Consider the following 15197-nt stretch of genomic DNA (forward strand, 5'->3'; position numbering starts at 1 on the left):
TCAACATTCACACGCTAAGCACTCATCACCCATTCTGGGAAGAGCCACACTGTCCTGGGCTCAAAACATCAACAACCATTCCCTGTTTTCAGCTCTGTGTTCAGAACTGACCTTCAACACATGTTTACTACTTTCATGCCTCAAAAAGCCCTGTGAACTGGTCTCGGCTCCTTAATCTTAGAAGCAAGCAAAAACTATTCTCAATGCAGTGTTCCCAAGCAAATCTTCTGCTCCCCAGGTAAAGCACAGCTGTTTGCAGGCTGAGGGTCTTCCACACACCCCCAGGTCTCTTTCCGCCTGTGGGAATCTGGCCCTTCCTTTTGAGCATTGTCTCAGAAATCGTAAACCACGTGCTCGGGCGACATCTTATGGCGGCTGCCTGGAATGCCTGAGCCTGGCAACGTGGGATGGCGCAATAAGCTAGGCGCCCGCCCTCCACCCGCCTCCGGATGCGTGTCTCCGGTGACAGCCTGGCAAGGGACCAATCCTACGGCGCAGGAACCGGACATGTCCCGCCTTCGGACCTGTGATTGGTGCGAACTGTTGACTGACGGCTCCCAGTCACATGACTCTGCCGAAAAACTCTATAAAAGAGGCTGGATCACTTCAACACGTGGGACCCTCACCGCCATCTTCCAAGGAGGACATCGCTGGATCTCAGGGTGGTGAATATTTTCTTTTTCTTTCTCTTTCAACTGTTTTCTCTGTTTCTTTCTTTCTTTCATCTCTCTCTCTCTTTTCCTTGAATATTGAGTTGCCTCAGTGTTGGACCTAATAAAGTCAGAGCCAAGTGTGTTGATACCGTGCCTCGGTTGTGCTTTGTCTGAACTCAGGGATCACGAATCTTTAATATTTCGGGTCAGGATTGTTTGGGGGTGCTTTACCTGCCGGCAGGTTAAGCATACCGGGTGTTCGCATTGAACCAGGCACGCCGCACGTGGGCTGCACTGGAATTATTTATATTTTTGGCGGGCCCTGCGCGCGGGCTGTCTGCATTGAACCAGGCACGCCGCACGTGGGCTGCACTGGAATTACTAATTAGGCGGATCTCTCTCTCTCTCTCTCTCGGGGAGCAGGGGACGGGGATTGTCTGCATTTTATTTCTAGATTTGCTCCTTTTTTGACTAATTAGGCGGGTCTCTCTCTCTCCCTCTCTCTCTCTCGGGGGGGGCGGACGGGGGGCGGCTGTCTGCATTTTATTTCTAGATTTGCTTTAGAGGCGGACCTTAAATCCGGAACCCGACACCGCCGGGCCGCTTTCTAACCACTCTCCCCCCAGCCTGTAGCGCTTGTTAAAGAAAACTGGCAGAGTCCGGGTCTCTAGATTTGCTGGTTTTATTAAACAACTCAGAGTTGGACCACCACTGCAGTGAATGGTACCTGACTCAAATTCACTATCGGTTTATATAGAAACTAATAATCAATTACATCATAAATATTTCATAAGCTTCTGTTAATAATCCACTAACTATTTCAATTCCTCTTTCTTCCTTCGTCAAGAGTCCACAAAAGTCCATTCTTTTCCATTGGTTAGCTGATCTTTATGTTCTGGTTCTGCTCCGACTCCGGTCGACACCCCGTCCTCGATGTTCTTGCCGTGATCAGCGTCCCGTCCTGATCCAGGTTGACCAGAGTCCGGTTCCCACCACCAGTGTCTCCTAAGTATTAACCTAAAATAGCTAAAGTCTATTTAGAACTTTATTTCTATTAATGTTTCTTTCTAAGTATCCTATATTTCTTTTAAGGTAAAGAAAAGGTTAACCATACATCCCCTTTACTAAAATCATCAGAAGGTAATACTTCTAGGCCTACTCCTGCTTAGCTACTCATTAAGCTTTGATTGATGATTTGTTCAGTCATAGGTCAGGATTACCCAAGGAGCTTTGAGAACAATATTCATGGATTGTGAAAGCCCACCTGTGTTTATTCAGATAGACTTATATTAATTATTCTATTCTTCATTCTATTTCACCCCTATTGATCCTTGTCTCCCTAACTCATAAGAACTTTTACATTAATTATGTGAAAATTTCTATAACAGCGCTGCATGGGGTTGCTGTGGCCAAAGTGTAAGACCTGGCACTTGTCCTTGTTGAACCTCATGCCGTTGGTCTCGGCCCATCTATCTAACCTGTCCAGATCCCTCTGTAGGGCCTTCCTACCCTCCAGCAGATCGACACTCCCACCCAGCTTGGTGTCATCTGCAAATTTACTGAGGGTGCACTCAATCCCTACGTCTAGGTCATCTATAAAGATATTGAACAGCACCAGCCCCAGAACTGAGCCCTGGGGAACACCACTAGTGACCGGCCGCCAGCTGGACTTTGCCCCATTCACCACCACTCTCTGGGCTCGGCCATCCAGCCAGTTTTTAACCCATTAAAGAGTCCACCCATCCAAGCCCCGGGCAGCCAGTTTGTCTAGGAGGATGCTGTGGGAGACAGTGTCGAATGCCTTACTGAAGTCTAGATAGACTACATCCACAGCCCTGCCCTCATCTACTAAGCGGGTCACTTGGTCATAGAAGGAGACCAGGTTGGTCAAGCAGGACCTGCCTTTCATGAATCCATGTTGGCTGGCCCCGATGCCCCGATTGTCCTGCATGTGCCGTGTAATGGCACTCAGGATGATCTGTTCCGTCACCTTGCCTGGCATCGAGGTCAGGCTGACAGGCCTATAGTTCCCTGGATCATCCTTCCGGCCCTTGTAGATGGGTGTTACATTTGCTAATTTCCAGTCAGCTAGAACTTCTCCAGTTAACCAGGACTCCAGTTAACCAGAGAGTGGTTTGGCAAGTTCATTTGCCAGTTCCTTCATTACTCTGGGGTGAATCCCATCCGGGCCCATAGCCTTGTGGGTGTCCAACTGGCACAGCAGGTCACTAACCGTCTCCTCCTGGATTATGGGGGCTTCACCCAGCCCCCCGTCCCTAACTTCAGGCTCTGGGGGCCGAATCTCCTGAGGACAACCAGTCCTGACATTAAAGACCGAGGCAAAGAAGGCATTGAGCACCTCTGCCTTTTCCGCATCCCCTGACACTACACTACCCTCCTCATTCAGCAAGTGGTGGAGGCTCTCCTTGACCCTCCTTTTGCTGTTAATGTATTTGTAGAAGCTTTTTTTGTTATCTTTGACCGCAGCAGCCAAATCAAGCTCTAATTGAGCTTTGGCCCTTCTAATCTTCTCCCTACATGACCTGGCAACATCCCTATAGACCTCCCAAGTTACCCGACCCTTCTTCCAGAGCAAATAGGCTCTCTTTTTTTCCTTAAGTTCTAGCCTAAGTTCTCTGTTTAACCACAGAATCACAGAATCACAGAATGTTAGGGATTGGAAGGGACCTCGAAAGATCATCTAGTCCAATCCCCCTGCCGCAGCAGGATTACCTAGATCATATCACACAGGAACGTGTCCAGGCGGGTTTTGAATGTCTCCAGAGAAGGAGACTCCACAACCTCTCTGGGCAGCCTGTTCCAGTGTTCGGTCACCCTCACCGTAAAGAAGTTTTTCCTCATATTTATGTGGAACCTCCTGTGTTCCAGCTTGCACCCATTGCCCCTTGTCCTGTCAAGGGATGTCACTGAGAAGAGCCTGGCTCCATCCTCATGACACTTGCCCTTTACATATTTATAAACATTAATGAGGTCACCCCTCAGTCTCCTCTTCTCTAAGCTAAAGAGACCCAGCTCCCTCAGCCTCTCCTCATAAGGGAGATGTTCCACTCCCTTAATCATCTTCGTGGCTCTGCGCTGGACTCTCTCTAGCAGTTCCCTGTCCTTCTTGAACTGAGGGGCCCAGAACTGGACACAATATTCCAGATGCGGCCTCACCAGGGCAGAGTAGAGGGGGAGGAGAACCTCTCTTGACCTGCTAACCACACCCCTGCTAACCAGGCCGGTCTTTTTCCCTGACGGCTTGTCTTCCTACACACTGGGACAGCCTGCTCCTGAATATTTAGCAATTCCTTTTTAAAGCGCATCCAGGCTTTCTGGACTCCTTTGCCCTTCAGGACCGACTCCCAAGGGACTCTGTCCACCAACTTCTTAAACAGGCTAAAGTCAGCCTGCCGGAAATCTAAGGCAGAAGTTCTGCTCTTGCCCCTCCTTACTTCCCCCACTATCGAAAACTCTAACATTTCATGGTCACTATTCCCAAGACGGCCACCGACCCTCACATCTCCCACTAATCCTTCTCTGTTCACGAACAACAGGTCAAGCAGGGCCCCACCTCTAGTGGGCTCATTTACCACTTGCATGAGGAAGTTGTCCTCCACACATTCGAGGAACCTCCTAGATTGCTTCCTCTCTGCCATGTTGTATTTACAGCAGACATCCGGCAAGTTGAAGTCGCCCACGAGGACAAGGGCCAGCGACCGGGCGGCTTCTGACAGCCGCTTGTAAAACGCCTCGTCCGCCTGCTCATCCTGGTTGGGCGATCTATAACAGACTCCCACCATAATGTCCGCCCTGCCGACCTTCCCTCTGATCTTTACCCATAGACATTCAACCTTGTCATCTTCATCATCTTCCTCAATTTTGACACAGTCCAAGCACTCCCTAACATACAACGCTACCCCACCGCCTCTCCTGCTTCGCCTGTCCCTCTTAAAGAGCTTATAGCCATCCATAGCAGCACTCCAGTCATGAGAGTCATCCCACCACGTTTCTGTGATGGCAACCACATCATAACCTTCCTGCTGTACAGTGGCTTCTAGCTCTTCCTGTTTGTTGCCCATACTGTGTGCATTGGTGTAAATGCACTTCAGCTGGGCTAACGGTCTTGCCCCCGACGCAGGCCTGTCACCCCTAGGTTCATTTTTGGTTGCCCTGATCTTATCCCCCTCCCCCATCAGACCTAGTTTAAAGACCTCTTGATCAGCCCTGCCAACTTCTGGGCCATAACCCTTTTCCCCTTCTGACTCAGGTGTTCCCCATCCGGCATAAGCAGGCCTGGTGCCATGAAAGCCGCCCCATGGTCAACAAACCCAAAATCCCACCTATGGCACCAGTCTCTTAGCCACGTATTAATCTGTTGTATTTTCATAGTCCTTTCCCTGTTTTTACCTAACACCGAAGGAATTGAGGAGAATACAACCTGTGCACCTACCCCCTTCACCAAACGCCCCAGGGCCCTGAAGTCCCTTTTGATTGCCCTGGGACTTCTCCCTTCAGTCTCATCCCTACCCACCTGGAATATTAATAGAGGGTAGTAGTCAGAGGGCCTCACCAGTTCAGGAAGCCTCCTGGCTACATCCCTTACCTGAGCCCCAGGGAGACAGCAGACTTCCCTGTGAGTTGGGTCTGGCCTGCATATGGGGCCCTCCGTTCCCCTTAGCAGGGAGTCACCTACAACAATTACTTTTCTTTTCTCCTTTTTGGAGCTGGTTGCATTCCTCCTAGTTGGTTGCTTCTGTTTAAGTAGCCCCTGAGAAGGTCCTTCACCTAGATTCGTGTCTTCCTGACGCTCAGGAAGACGCTCAGGTTCCAGCGCCTCATACCTATTCTGCAGGGGGACGTGGGGAGGGGAGGAAGGCAACACTGGGATTCGCCAACAGTAATCGCAGTGATGGAGGCAAAACTAGATTTATACTCCAGTAGGAATACCTGTCTACACTGACGCTTCTGTTGGTTCTGCTGGGCAAATTATAGGACATGTTTTCCAAATGCTGGAAACACAGAAGGCAATAGGAAGAGCAGGGTATATAAAAGCTCTAGATAAAGTGACAAAGAATACAGGAAATTTTCTTTCAAGCAAGAAATGCAACATTTTTGGAAGGAACTGCAGATGATATATAACTTGTTTTCTGCAATACAAACAGCTTCACAGGACAGATACCACAGTAGTGTCTTTCTTGGGGAAATAAATACTTTGAAGAGTAGGATTGTGTTGTGGAACTAAAGAAACCTGAACTGGATAGCTTATTAATTCCAGAAATTTTTATGTTTTTTACGTGAAAGAAGCGAATACTACTGTTCACTGACTGTTATTGTGAGTACAATATCTCCTCATCTGATTTATAGTATTACTAGTTTTCTACTTTTAAGCCTTTGTGACTTTATTTCTTTGAACGTTTACAGGGAGGGATATAAAATTAGGCTGATGGTCAAAACTAACTTAAAATCAGAACTCTGCACTGGACTCCTTATCTTGAGGAATAAACACCAAACAGTTCACTTAAAATTAATAACCTTACTAAAAGTAACTGTCTTGATCAAGTATGTATCATTACCAAAATGCAAATGGTTCCCAAATTTTAACTCTGAAAAAAACTGTCAACACATTTGTAGCATTGTACAACTGCTCTTGTAGCTATTTGGCATAAATCTGTATAGCCTTTTCAATGCTAAAAAAATAAGTATTTCAATAGAATACAGCAATTTAATACCAAACATCTTTTTAACTACTGAAAAATAAGAATACTCTTTAATTCACTGTTGTGCTTTAAGAACTTATTTCTGTATTCTTCTAACATGATATGGATTCACATAATACTGTAGCTCAGTACAAGAGAAGAAACGCATCTAAAGTACAGGAGTTTGTGTCAAAAAGTGTCACGGTTTAAAGCTGGGCTGGCTATTAACCAGGTGGCAGATGCTCTCTGTTAGCCCTCTCCCCCCACCTAAGGGAAAGGGAAAGGGAAAAGGGAGAAAGACTTATGGGTTGGAAAGTTAAAACAGTTTTAATAAACTATAGTAATGAAAAAGAGTATAATAACAATAATAATAGAAATAATCAAATATATACAAATATATACAAAACCAAGACTGAGAGCTTGGAAATCCTCCTCAGGCAGAGTTGCTCCCCCCAGCACAGGCAGAGGGGAAAAGGCAGTAGCTCCTCTGCCATCACACCTGCAGGCTTTTAACTGGAGAATTGGCAAAGCTGGTACCAATCAGTGGGAGACAGGAGGGCCCCTCCCTCCTGGGCCCCACCTCCAGGAGGCAGTGGGTTAGTGATAAATAGGAAAGTGAGAATGACATGTATGGGATGGAATACCTCGCTGGTCAATCCTGGGTCACCTGCCCTGTCCACTCCTCCCTGCAGGTACGACACCCTTTGGCTCTTCACTCATAAGCAGTGAGGAATTTAGCAGTGACCTTGGTTTCTCCAAGACTAATTGGCCTGGTTTGGGCCAAACCAGGACATTCCACCCCTTATTCCATACCATTCACGTCATACTCAGATCACCACTACCTTTTCATTTTCAAATATATATACACATATCACTAGTTTATGATTCATCTTTATGCAAAAAGTTCATCAAGTTCATTTGGTTCAGGATTGTGGGTTTCCATCTGGCTAGCAGTCTCTCAGCAGTCTCTCTGACTAGCAGTCTCGCTTTTGTCATGGTTCGTGCCCACGGGTTGCAGGTTAAAGGTGTCAGACTCGAGGAGGTTACTGGACGCCACTTGATGAAGCTAGCTCCAGTCTCATCACCACTGTCTTAACCTGAAAGACACTTATGCAGCAACAACATACAGTTCAGAATTAAGTAGTCTCACCCAGAATCAGATCACCTTCAGGGACACATCGGACTTCACCATCTTGCAACATCACCCACCAAGTACATCCAGGTCCCTGAGCAAAAGCAATCCCACGAATGGGTTTACCTTTGCCCGTTACAAGAAGAATCCAGACAGTTTTTCCCAACAGGTTCCTTTCATGCACCACAGGGACTTTATCTCCTTCTACTGTACATAAAAGATCTGACTGAGCAGGGCCAGCTCGATTGATAGATCCCCTGGAGTTAACTAGCCAGGTAGCTTGTGCCAAATGCTTATCCCAGTTTTTAAAGGTTCCACCCCCCATTGCTTTCAGGGTAGTTTTTAACAGCCCATTGTACTGTTCAATTTTCCCAGAGGCTGGTGCATGAGAGGGGATGTGATATACCCACTCAATGCCATGCTCTTTGGCCCAGTTATCTATGAGACTGTTTTTGAAATGAGTCCCATTGTCCGACTCAATTCTCTCTGGTGTACCATGTCGCCACAAGATTTGCTTTTCAAGGCCCAGAATAGTGTTCCGGGCAGTGGCATGGGGCACAGAGTACGTTTCCAACCATCCGGTGGTCGCCTCGACCATGGTAAGCACATAACGTTTACCCTGGCGGGTTTGAGGGAGTGTGATGTAGTCAATTTGCCAGGCCTCCCCATATTTATATTTCAACCACCTCCCCCCATACCACAAAGGTTTTAACTGTTTGGCTTGCTTAATTGCGGCACATGTTTCACAATCATGGATAACCTGTGCAATAGAGTCCATGGTTAAGTCCACCCCTCGGTCACGAGCCCATCTGCATGTTGCATCTCTCCCTTGATGACCTGAAGTGTCATGAGCCCACCGAGCTAAAAATAGTTCACCTTTATGTTCCCAGTCCAAATCTATTTGGAATACTTTAGCAGCTTGATCCGCTTGTTGGTTGTTTTGATGTTCCTCAGTTGCCCGACTTTTAGGTACGTGAGCATCTACATGACGTACCTTCACGACTAGTTTCTCTAGCCAAGCAGCAATATCTTGCCACAATTCAGCAGCCCAAATAGGTTTCCCTTTGCGCTGCCAGTTGCTTCGCTTCCACTGCTTTAACCACCCCCACAAGGCATTTGCTACCATCCATGAGTCAGTATAAAGATACAGCCTTGGCCACTTTTCTCGTTCAGCAAAGTCTAAAGCCAGCTGGATGGCTTTTACCTCTGCGAATTGACTTGATTCACCTTGTCCTTCTGTGGCTTCTCTGACTCGTCGTATAGGACTCCATACAGCAGCTTTCCACTTCCGATGCTTTCCTACAAGACGGCAGGATCCATCGGTGAACAGGACATACTGCTTCTCATCCTCTGGTAATTCATTATATGGTGGGGCTTCTTCAGCACGTGTCACCTCGTTTTCTGGTGGCATTCCGAAGTCTTTGCCTTCTGGCCAGTCCATGATCACTTCTAAGATTCCTGGGCGATTAGGGTTTCCTATTCGAGCCCTCTGCGTAATTAATGCAATCCATTTACTCCATGTAGCATCAGTTGCATGATGGGTAGTGGGAACCTTACCCTTGAACATCCAGCCTAGTACTGGTAATCGGGGTGCCAGGAGAAGTTGTGCTTCAGTACCAATTACCTCTGAAGCAGCTCTAACTCCTTCATATGCTGCCAGTATCTCTTTTTCAGTTGGGGTGTAATTGGCCTCGGAGCCCTTGTATCCTCGACTCCAAAATCCTAGGGGTCGACCTCGAGTCTCCCCTGGTACTTTCTGCCAGAGGCTCCAGGTAGGACCATTGTCCCCAGCTGCAGTGTAGAGCACATTTTTAACATCTTGTCCCGTACGGACTGGTCCAAGGGCTACTGCATGCACAATCTCTTGTTTAATCTGTTCAAAAGCCTGTTGTTGTTCAGGGCCCCACTGAAAATCATTTTTCTTTCTGGTCACTTGATAAAGAGGGCGTACAATCTGGCTGTAATCTGGAATATGCATTCTCCAGAAACCCACAACGCCTAAGAAGGCTTGTGTTTCCTTTTTGTTAGTTGGTGGGGACATAGCTGTTATTTTGTTGATCACCTCTATCAGGATCTGGCGATGCCCATCTTGCCATTTAATCCCTAAAAACTGGATCTCCCGGGCAGGTCCCTTGACCTTGCCTCTTTTTATGGCAAAACCAGCTTTCAGAAGAATTTGGATTATTTTCTCTCCTTTGTCAAAAACTTCTGCTGCTGTATCACCCCACACAATGATGTCATCAATGTATTGCAAATGTTCTGGAGCTCCACCCTTTTCTAGTGCAGTCTGGATCAGTCCATGGCAAATAGTAGGACTGTGTTTCCACCCCTGGGGCAGTCGATTCCAGGTATACTGGATACCTCTCCAGGTAAAAGCAAACTGTGGCCTGCACTTTGGTGCCAAGGGAATAGAGAAAAATGCATTAGCAATGTCTATGGTGGCGTACCACTTGTCTGCCTTTGACTCCAGTTCGTATTGAAGTTCTAGCATGTCTGGCACAGCAGCACTCAGCGGTGGCGTAACTTCATTTAGGCCACGATAGTCCACAGTTAATCTCCATTCGCCATCAGACTTTCGCACTGGCCATATAGGACTATTAAAGGGTGAGCGAGTCTTGCCAATCACTCCTTGATTTTCTAATTGTCTAATCAGTTTATGAATGGGGATCAGGGAGTCTCGATTGGTGCGATATTGTCGTCGGTGCACCGTGGCAGTAGCAATTGGCACCTGTTGTTCTTCAACCTTCAGCAACCCCACAACAGAAGGATCTTCTGAGAGGCCAGGCAAGGTAGACAGCTGTTTAATGTCCTCAGTCTCTACAGCTGCTATACCAAAGGCCCATCTATACCCTTTAGGGTCCTTGAAATACCCTCTCTTGAGGTAGTCTATGCCAAGGATGCACGGAGCATCTGGGCCAGTCACAATGGGGTGCTTTTTCCATTCATTTTTTGTTAGGCTCACTTCGGCCTCCAATACAGATAACACTTGAGATCCTCCTGTTACTCCTGAAATACTGATAGATTCTGCCCCTTTATGATCCGATGGCATTAGGGTGCACTGTGTACCAGTGTCTACCAAGGCTCGATACCTTTGTGGTTTTGATGTGCCAGGCCATCGAATCCACACAGTCCAATAAACTTGGTTGTCCCTCTCCTCCACCTGGCTGGAGGCAGGGCCCCCCTAATTAAGAAATGGATTCGTGCTGCTCACAGGGACTGGACCTTCATTTCTCCTATTCACACTTGGGAAAAAGTGATTTGAGGCCCATCTCCCCTGACTGGGGTCCTGCTCACTGGTAACTGGAGCAGCCATCCTCCTAGAAAAATTCTCTCTGGTATTTCTTTTAGCTTGCAACTCACGTACTCATGCCTGTAGGGTACTGGTAGGTTGTCCATGCCATCTGCTCATGTCCTCCCCATAACCACGCAGGGCAAACCACAGGATACCTCGTGATGTGTTCCGTTTCCTTTGAGCTGGTCCTGTAGGAGAGCGTTTTCTCCTAATGGCTGCAACGCGGGCCTGTGTAGGTAGAGAGTCAAGTTTATTCTCGATCATGGACAGTTTGTCTGACAGTTGTTTAAATGAGTCCTTGTTCTCCTTAGTCAGTTTTTCCACAGCCGAGATGCATGCCTGCAGTGGGGAAGAAATACTATCTTCATACTGTCGCATACAGTTAGCCATTTCGCCCACAGTAGAATGTGCCATATCATCTTCTCCCCATACTAATATTGACAATGTATGGGTATATGTCAGTGGAGCATTCTTCACAACCTTCCGGAACATGGATCGGTTGCATTCCACTTCATCAGGATCTACAGGATCTACAATGTCCCGTGGGTGTCTATAAATGATCTCTTGCACAGCCAGTTCTCTAAGGTAGTTAATACCTTTTTCTATAGTGGTCCATTTGCTTAGGTGACTCATAACATCATCTTTATAGGGATACCTGCTCTTTACAGCTGACAAGAGTCGCCTCCAGAGACTGACAGTGTTTGACTTTCTTGCGAGCGCCTTATCAATACCACCATCTCTGGACAGGGATCCCAACTGTCTGGCTTCTCTGCCATCTAATTGCATGCTGTCTGCCCCATTATCCCAGCATCGGAGCAGCCAGGTAATAATAGGTTCACTGTCATAACGGCTGAAGTCTTTCCTTATATTTCTCAGGTCCTTCAGGGATAAGGAGTGGTAGGTTATCTCTACTTCCGAGTCCTCCTCCTGTGATAGTTCTGCTTTAGAAGGACCTTTCTTCTGTGATGGGTCTGCTTTAAAAGGACGATCAAGGGAACCCCCATCTGTGTCGGGCCCTAACTCTGCCTGAGAAGGGCCCTCACCTGGGTCATATGATGGCTCTGTCTTAGAAGGCTCTGAGTCATCATCCTTCTCTTCACAAGCTGATTTCTTTTGGTATTTCTTCCTGGTTACAGGAGCAATTGGTACAGATTCGATAGATGCTGGAGTCTGAGTAGATGCAGTGGCCATCTTGGGGGGTGTAGCAGCTGTGGTACAGGCTGCCGAGGTTTCAGTGGGTTTAGTGGCTGTATCGGCAGTACACACTGTAGGATCTGAGGTGGCTGCATAACACCTACAACTGTCCCTGCACCGATATTTAATCTTATCCCACATCAGAAACACATTCAGGACAACCGAAAATAAAAACATGCCACCTAGACAGCACCATCCTAATTTCGCAAAATCTAGTGGAATCAGCTTGGCAGAAAAGGAGAAGGTACTATTTCCCAAAGTAAAACTGGAAGTGTAATCATTAACAGAATCAGCTAAAGGACGCCTGGAGCGTGCAGATGAAGTCGCTGCTACTGATTCGCGATTAAAGCTGTCTATCATTGTGTCATAGAGATAAGAGATCGGAATATTAACTGCCCAGTTTATCACAGCATAAATCAGTATCAAACCCCATACCAAAACAATACATTTCGACCAGCGCCCACTGCTAAACTGCATGTAAACATTCATAAGAAGCAAGCAATAACACAGTGCCCACGGCAGGTAAGGCATCATTGCAATACTCAACTGTGAAAGAAACTCTATAAAAAGATGAGATAACACAGCATTCAAAAATGACATCACCATCTTCATTATCTGTTTTAACTTTCTAACCCCTTGTAAATCTCAAAGGAAGAAATCTGATATTCTCTCAGCTGAGCTCTCCGGGTCTCCTCCCACCAGAGCCGGGATTCAACTTATCAGAGCAACCTGTTGGAGCTTCTCTCGAGCCCCACATTGGGCACCAATAAATCTGTCACGGTTTAAAGCTGGGCTGGCTATTAACCAGGTGGCAGATGCTCTCTGTTAGCCCTCTCCCCCCACCTAAGGGAAAGGGAAAAGGGAGAAAGACTTATGGGTTGGAAAGTTAAAACAGTTTTAATAAACTATAGTAATGAAAAAGAGTATAATAACAATAATAATAGAAATAATCAAATATATACAAATATATACAAAACCAAGACTGAGAGCTTGGAAATCCTCCTCAGGCAGAGTTGCTCCCCCCAGCACAGGCAGAGGGGAAAAGGCAGTAGCTCCCCCCAGCACAGGCAGAGAGTAAAATGCAATAGCTCCTCTGCCATCACACCTGCAGGCTTTTAACTGGAGAATTGGCAAAGCTGGTACCAATCAGTGGGAGACAGGAGGGCCCCTCCCTCCTGGGCCCCACCTCCAGGAGGCAGTGGGTTAGTGATAAATAGGAAAATGAGAATGACATGTATGGGATGGAATACCTTGCTGGTCAATCCTGGGTCACCTGCCCTGTCCACTCCTCCCTGCAGGTATGACCCCCCTTTGGCTCTTCACTCATAAGCAGTGAGGAATTTAGCAGTGACCTTGGTTTCTCCAAGACTAATTGGCCTGGTTTGGGCCAAACCAGGACAAAAAGGAACATGTCCGTCCTTTCATTTTATATTATGGAACAGAGACACTTTTGTTTCTTCTGCCTATATCACAATGCTCTAAAACAAAGAACTGCTGAGAAAAGTAAGTAGATTGTGTGCACAGGTACTACCCTTGAATAAAAGTTGCTATGATCTGCGTTCTTCTTTCTCAAGTTTTCTTCTCTTTTCCACTAACAGAAATTTAGCAAAAAAAACATCCCATTTGGAAGGTAGATATGAAAACAATATAGATTAGGACTGAATACAGCATTGCTTTACTGAATTAACACACAGTACCTAAGCTAAGAAGTGACACTTTGCAGAAGTATGGTAGGCACATACTAGATTAAAACATACACTTTCACTCCACTGCCAAAAGCTCACAAGGGAAACTGAGAAAGCTCTGAGACACCAAATTAAATAATTCATCTACAAATTTTCTTTAAAGCTTTGCATGAAAATCATTGTGAATATCTAAATCAAAACCTGATACTTAAAAGTAGCCCATTATAGCCATTCTGGACTAAGGCTGTAAGAGAATTAAAGTTTGTGAGGTGAGAGAAAAATTTTATTATATCAACTGGAATTGATATAGTATAATTGATATTTGAACAAGCAGGTAAACTTTCAGGCACGGAAGTTCTCATCTAAGGAGTTATTTTCAAAGTCAAATACAAGTAGGGAGAAACTGAATGAAACTTATTAAAATCAGATTATCTAAGGAAAGATAGCTGCATGAGTGTGTATGTATACATATATACATATGTATATGTGTGTATGCATACATATATATGAGTATATGTATGACTATGCAAAACCACTTTTCTATATTTGAAATTTTGCAAAAGATTAAGATTCTGTATTTTTAAAGATAGGATACAATTACCTATTGAATTAAACTCATGCATCCTCATGCCTGTAGATAACTTCTCCCCTATGTGAATATTCTCTGTCTTCTGATCAACTGTATTTGTTACTGTCACTTGCACAGATACCATACAATCACCAAAAATGCATGGCTGTCTTGAGAAGTGATAATGAGCTGCTAACCCTTTTCCACTCATTCGATGAAGCAGTTCACGTGTTTTTGTTGGCACAGAGACTTGAGTAGTGATCTAAGTACATAACAACAGTTGGTGAATGTTGTAAGAGAAGAACAGATAAAACGATAATTAAATATTACACTTCTCAGCTAGAATGCCTATTTTTCTAGTTGGAATTCTGGTGAACTAGAAACATGTAAGGGCATATTGAAATCCATAAACAAAATGCAATTATAGATATCTTTAACAGTGCCTAAAAAATAACATTTCTGGTGCTGAGAACTAGCAGCTTTAATTTCATTATATTTGCTTCATTTTATCATTATAAATCTATTTTCAATATTTTAACTCTGCAGTTATCCACTAAATTATCAGTTTTGGTTTTTTTTAAGAGTTAGAGCTAAAATAATTATATTGTTTCCAACAAGACATCTCTCTCCATTCTATGCATCAGAATTCAAGGGTGACCCCAAGCCCACCATGTACTATGGAAGAACAGTGAGAAATTGTTAGCTCCTTCTCTTGTTAAAACCACAAACAATGTTGCCTAAAAATTACACCAGTCAAATACTAAAAACACAGTTGTATAGAGCAGAGGGATGTTGCCACTTTTTAAAATGTCTTGCTGCCACATGCAATAAGAGAAATCTCAAGGATGTTTGGGTCCATTCTATCCTGAAGAAGTAGCAGCATAAAAGACATGTAGTGGGCAACCAAACACCCAGGAGATACTGCTGGTCAGGAAATCCCTAATCATGAGCTTAAAAGTACAAAAGTAAGGAAT

The sequence above is a fragment of the Nyctibius grandis genome (assembly GCF_013368605.1).
Source record: "Nyctibius grandis isolate bNycGra1 chromosome W unlocalized genomic scaffold, bNycGra1.pri SUPER_W_unloc_1, whole genome shotgun sequence".
NCBI classification, from domain to species: Eukaryota; Metazoa; Chordata; class Aves; order Nyctibiiformes; family Nyctibiidae; genus Nyctibius; species Nyctibius grandis.